Below are 6,000 nucleotides of genomic sequence, written 5' to 3'. Positions count from 1 at the left end.
CTAATGAACAAAATAAACTGATGAACAAAATAGATCCAGAGACATAGAAGCATGAAATAGACTGATGAATCTCAGAGGGAAGGTGGGGAGGGAGGAGCGGGTGGGAAGAGATTAATCAAAGAATTTATATGTCTATAAGAATAACCCGTGAACACAGACATTGTTATGGGGAAGGCCTGGGAATGGGGTCGATGCAGGATGGAGGGGATCGATGGGGGAGAAAAGGGGACATCTGTAATACTTTCAACAATAAAGATACATTTAAAAAGCAAAAAAGAACTAGACGCCATAACTATGCTATTACAATCAAGATGGTAATTTTATTTCAGCTATCCTAGGTTATTTTCACATTTGTCTGACATTCTGTAAAATTTAATATGCAATATTTCCAGTGATTTATATAAAAAAATCAAACAGGCATATAAGAGAAACCACCCAGTTGGCCTGAAACATTTTGTTCCCAAATTACTTTCTCCACCTTCATTGTTCCATTTTCTATTTTACTGGTAAAAGTCGCCTTTAATATACTGTGCCTTTCCACTGGGTTACCTGTGGTTATGACTAATCCCAGGACCTGATTTCATGGACCAATCCTACATATTTTGTTAATATTAACCAATGCTTAGGTTTACTTACTTTGCTGTAGGAAGAGAAATTGAGAGAATTAAGGATGAATAAGATGATCACAGAGAGTACAAATTTGGTATGAGATAAAAGTTTTCTGCAGGCCAGAAATTTCTTAAATCCATGTCAGAGAATGAGGCAGTGCTGCCAAAGCCCTGGCAGAGAAGCTGAGGTCATCATTGGGTTGGAAATATTTAAAGTGGATGGAAAACTGTTTCAGCAATGCAAACAATTAAGTGCATTGTTGTGAGTGATGGTCCCTTTGGTAAAACATGTCTCCTGATATCCTACACAACAAACAAATTTCCATCTGAGTGTGGTCCGACTGTTTCTGACAACTATTCAGTCACAGTTATGATTGGTGGAGAGCCTTATACTGTTGGACTTTTTGATACTGCAGGGCAAGAGGATTATGACAGATTGCAACCACTGAGCTATCCACAAACAGATGTACTTCCAGTCTGGTTTTCAGTGGTCTCTCTATCCTCAGTTGAAAATGTGAAAGAAAAGTGGGTGCCTGAGATAACTCCCCACTGCCTGAAGACTCCTTTCTTGCTTGTTGGGACCCAAATTGATCTCAGAGATGACCCCTCTAGAACTGAGAAACCTGGCAAGAACAAACAGAATCCTATCACTCCAGAGAAGAGCTGGCCCGTGACCTGAAGGCTGTCTAGTATGTGGTTGTTCTGCACTCACACAGAAAGGCCTAAAGAATGTATGTGACGAAGCAACATTGGCTGCCCTGGAACCTCCAAGACCCAAGAAGAGCCACAGGTGTGTGCTGCTATGAACGTCTCTCCAGAGCCCTTTCTGTGCAGCTGGTGTCAGCATCATACTAAAAGCAATGTTTAAATCAAACTAGAGATTAAAAATTAAAATTTGTTTTTGCAATAATGAAAAAAAGTCATGTCAGAGAATAATAAAGTTTTCCTCCTCGGCAGGTTTCCATTTGATGCCTTCTCACCTAGTCTTGGACATTCAAGGATGAAACATCGAGCACTTCTTTAGAATGTGAGCCCAAGAAATATATTTCACTTGAGGAGCAAGCAAGTTAACATTGGAAAGTAAAGCAACAATTTAAGCCTTACTTACTCTAGTCCCTAAGTAACTTATTTGGCCCTTCCTGGTTATCCCACCTTTCAATGAATGTGTACGTTCAGGAGGCAGGGTGCCATCTTGATTTGTTCTCTCAAAGATCAAGGATACGTAGTAGTATTGATGACTCCTGGGATTTTTATTTTATGGCTTTCAGCTCTAGAATTTTTCTTCTATAATTAGTACCTAAGGTCATTAGTACACATAAAAAGTCACAAATTATAGCTAAGAACAACAAAAACAACTGTGTTCTGTTTATCAAGGACTGGACTTCCCAAAATAATGTTAAGGAATTCTAGTAAGCACACCGTGCAAGAAGTGTTTGCTCTGGCTAAACCATTTTTCAAATTATTAAACAAGCTAAACGGTTCTTTTATCCTATTATAGATTTTGACCAAAGAAAGCTTTGCTTGAACAGCATCAATTAACAGTCTTTCATGTATTGCAGTTTTGAAGACACTGGTATATGAATGCAGAAATCCTGAAGGCCCAAAAGACCAAATTCAAAGAGAAAACATGAATATGACACAAGAGCCCTTCCTAGTATACAAGAAAGTTTTCATGTCTAGAGATGAGTGATTTCTGTAACTGCATCTTCTGCTGTCTGCCCCAAAAGTTCTGAAGTAATTAATTCTTTGTGATTTTTGTTTAGATGACCTTTGTCACTATACCAGAGAAAGAAAGTGGTAAGATTGTTTTAAACACCGGGGATTTGAAAGCCTCTAACATGACATTTGTACCACACTTGAGTAACTCACAGAGTAAAGTCACTTAGCATTCCCACGATAAAAACTAAACTTAGATCTCACTGAAAACATTGACTATTTTAAGATTTTTGTCTTGTCCTGCCAACCAATGCTTTATCAGTGCCATTCTCCTAACAGTTGTTTAGGGGGCTCTGCATAAAGGGGGTGGAGAGGTTGCTAACACAATCCTCTACAACATTAGCATTCAATACTACAGTTATGATGTTATAAATGTACAAAGCCTTTTTCTTTACTTCAGTTTTATTGTAAAACAGTGATAATAACACATGTTTCATGGGGTTTCTTGAGGATTAAGAAAATGTGTATCACCAGAAATAAACCCACGCATTTATGGTTAATGAATCTATAACAAAGGAGGCAGGAATACACAATACAAAGGACAGCCTCTTGAACACCAGGTTTTGGGAAAACTGGACAGCCACTTGCAAATTAATAAAACCAGACCAGTGTCTTACACAATACACAAATATTGCCAATCAGAAAGACATATATCACATGATCTCACTTATATGTGGAATCTAATGAATAAAATAAACTTACCAACAAAGTAGATGGAGACCTAGGAGCATGCAACAGATTGAGGAGTCTCAGAGGAAAGGGTGGGGGGCGGGGAGGCAGGAAGAGATTAACCAAAGAATTTATATACATATATGCATAACCCAGGGTCACAGACAATAAGCCTGGGGCGAGGGTTGGGGGCAGGGAGAAGGGGATCAATGAGGGGGGGAAAGGGGGACATCAGTAATACTTTCAACATTAAAGTTAAATTTAAAAAAATATTAACTCAAAATGGATTTAAGTCTTTTTTTTATTTTTTTAAATATATCTTTATTGATTTCAGAGAGAGAAAAGGAGAGGGCGAGAGAGAAACATCAATGATGAGAGAGTCATTGATCGGCTGCAGCCCGCAACCTGGGCACGTGCCCTGACCGGGAATCAAACCCCAATCGCCTGGATCCCAGGTCAACGCTTAACTGCTGAGCCATGTCCAGTCGGGTGGATTTAAGTCTTGAATGTAAGATTAAAACCATAAAACTCTGAGAAGAAAACCTAGCCAGTAAGCTCCCTGACATCAGTCTTGCCGATGATTTTTTGGATCTGATTCCAAAAGCAGAGGCAACAAAAGCAAAAATAAATAAGTGAGACTACATCAAACTTGAAAAGCTTCTGCACAGCAAAGGAAATCGTCAACAGAATGAAGAGGCAACCTACTGAATGGGGTAAAATATTTGGAAATCATATATCCAATAAGGGGTTAATACCCAAAATACATAAGTAACTCATACAACTCAATAGCAAAAAATACAATCCAATTAAAAAATGAGCAGAGGACCTGAATAAACATTTTTCTAAAGAAGACCTACAGATGGCCAATAGGCACATGAAAAGATGCTTAACATCACTAATCATATGGGAAATGTAAATTGGAAAGACAAGAAATAACAAGTGCTGGTGAGGATGTGGAGAAAAGGGAACTCTTGTACATTGTTGGTGGGTTTTTAAATTCGTGCAGCCACTATGGAAAATGGTATGGAGTTTCCAAAATAAATAAATAAATAAACTACCACATGATCCAGCAATTCCACTTTGGGTATTGATGCAAAAAAAAATAAAAACACTAATTCAAAGAGATATGTGTACCCACATGTTCATTGCAGCATTATTTATCAGCCAAGATATGGAAACAACCTAAGTGCCTATCAATAGATAAACGGATAAAAAATAAGTGGAATACAATGGAATATTACTCAGCCATAAAAAAATGGAATCTTGCCATTTGTGACAACATGGATGAACCTTGAGGACATTATGTTAAGTGAAATAAGACAAAGACAAATACAGTATGATTTCACATATATGAAAAATAAAAAACAAAAACAAAAAATGTCAAACTCATAGACATAGAGAACAGATTAGTGGTTACCAGAGGTGGGGGCAGGGGTGTGAAATCAGTGAAGGGAGTCAAAAGGTATAAATTTTTAGTTATAAAGTACGTAAGTCATAGAAATATAATGTACAGCATGGTAACTATAGTTAAAAACATGGTACTATTATTTGAAAAATAACATTTGAAAGTTACTAAGAAAATAAATCTTAAAAATTCTCATAAAAAAAATTTTGTAACTGTGTACAGTGACAAATTATAGCTAGACATACTGTGGTAATCATTTTGCAATGCATACAAATTTTGAATCATTATACATCTGAAATTAATATAGGGTCAATTGCCCCTCTAATTAATTTAATTAATTAAAATTTAAGAATTAAGTTAATTTAAAATGTATAGATAGTAAGGATGAATACAGAGAAAGAGTATAGCTTTATAAATATATATATTTGTTTTTCACCCTCCACATTTTCCCCAGTGAAGGTGTATTAAATTTGGGGCATTTAGAAAAATAAAACTAAGAAGACTTACCACTGCCACCCTCCACCCCCAAAAAGAAATGTCCATCAAGCACATGACTGGAATAGAGTGTACTCAAAAATGTATTTTTCACCTTTCTGTCCTATACACACACATATTCCCCCTTTCCCAGCTGGCCCCTTGCAACTGGTATAGAAGTATATAAGAATTAATAATATCAAGTGGTTTTATAAAATTTCTTAAAGCCAATTATCAACTGAAAAATAAATATTTTTAAAATATATGTCCCTCCTGAATATTTATTTATTAAATATACTTATAACAGATATTTCTGAAAAAAAAATTAATGTGTAGTATTTGGCATAGATATACTAAATATAGAATCCTTTAATCACTTTTAATTAACAAGTAGACAAATAGAATTTTTAATAATGATTCCAATGTCTAGTCCTGTAAATTAGGTAATTCATATGGTTCTTTAGTTCTACCACCACATTTAAAATTTCTTTTTCATGGCAGCAGTGTAGCCTGGAGCTTCAGGCACTTGTGTTTTAATCCTTTCTCTCTGCTTTTATTTTTATTTTATTTTTTTAAATATATCTTTATTGATTTCAGAGAGGGGAAAGAAGAGAGAGAGAGACAGAAACATCAATGATGAGAGAGTCATTGATCGGCTGCAGCCCGCAACCCGGGCATGTGCCCTGACCAGGAATCGAACCCTGATCACCTGGATGCTAGGTCGACGCTCAACCGCTGAGCCACGCCCGGCTGAGCTCTCTCTGCTTTTAAACTAACAGCTTCTCCAAACTATAGTTTTGTCTACTTGAAATGTCACGCTAATATAATGGAATAATAATAACAAGTAAAGGTCAGATTAGATCACTGATAAGCTTAGGAGTCTAAAATTCCAAGCAAGAGCATCTGATTTTCATGACTTGGTAAAGAAGCCTACTCGTGGTCAAATCCAGTTAGTCTCCACCCTAAAAATGAGAGGAGGCTCAGCAGTCTCAGGGAAGGGAGTATGGTTTGCAGACTGCTCAGGCTCATCAGAAGGGATCCACTGCAGACAAGACAATGGCGAGCTTTGTTTATCATGCTAAGTAGTTTGGACCTGATTTTGAAGGCAATAAAGAATGAAAGTAAATT

The 6,000-nt window shown here is 36.7% G+C and overlaps 1 pseudogene across 1 annotated transcript; it reads left to right on the top strand.

The window, feature by feature from the left end:
• The first annotated feature begins 846 nt into the window (after positions 1–846).
• On the top strand, positions 847–1,414 carry LOC308560561 (cell division control protein 42 homolog pseudogene; annotated as a pseudogene). The gene has a single exon. The product of its transcript is annotated as a cell division control protein 42 homolog pseudogene (transcript).
• The last annotated feature ends 4,586 nt before the right edge of the window (positions 1,415–6,000 follow it).

Source organism: Miniopterus schreibersii (genome assembly GCF_964146895.1).
Source record: "Miniopterus schreibersii genome assembly, chromosome: 8".
In the NCBI taxonomy this organism is placed as follows: Eukaryota; Metazoa; Chordata; class Mammalia; order Chiroptera; family Miniopteridae; genus Miniopterus; species Miniopterus schreibersii.
Note: the sequence above shows the minus strand (reverse complement) of the source record. Positions and strands in the feature narration are given on the sequence as shown.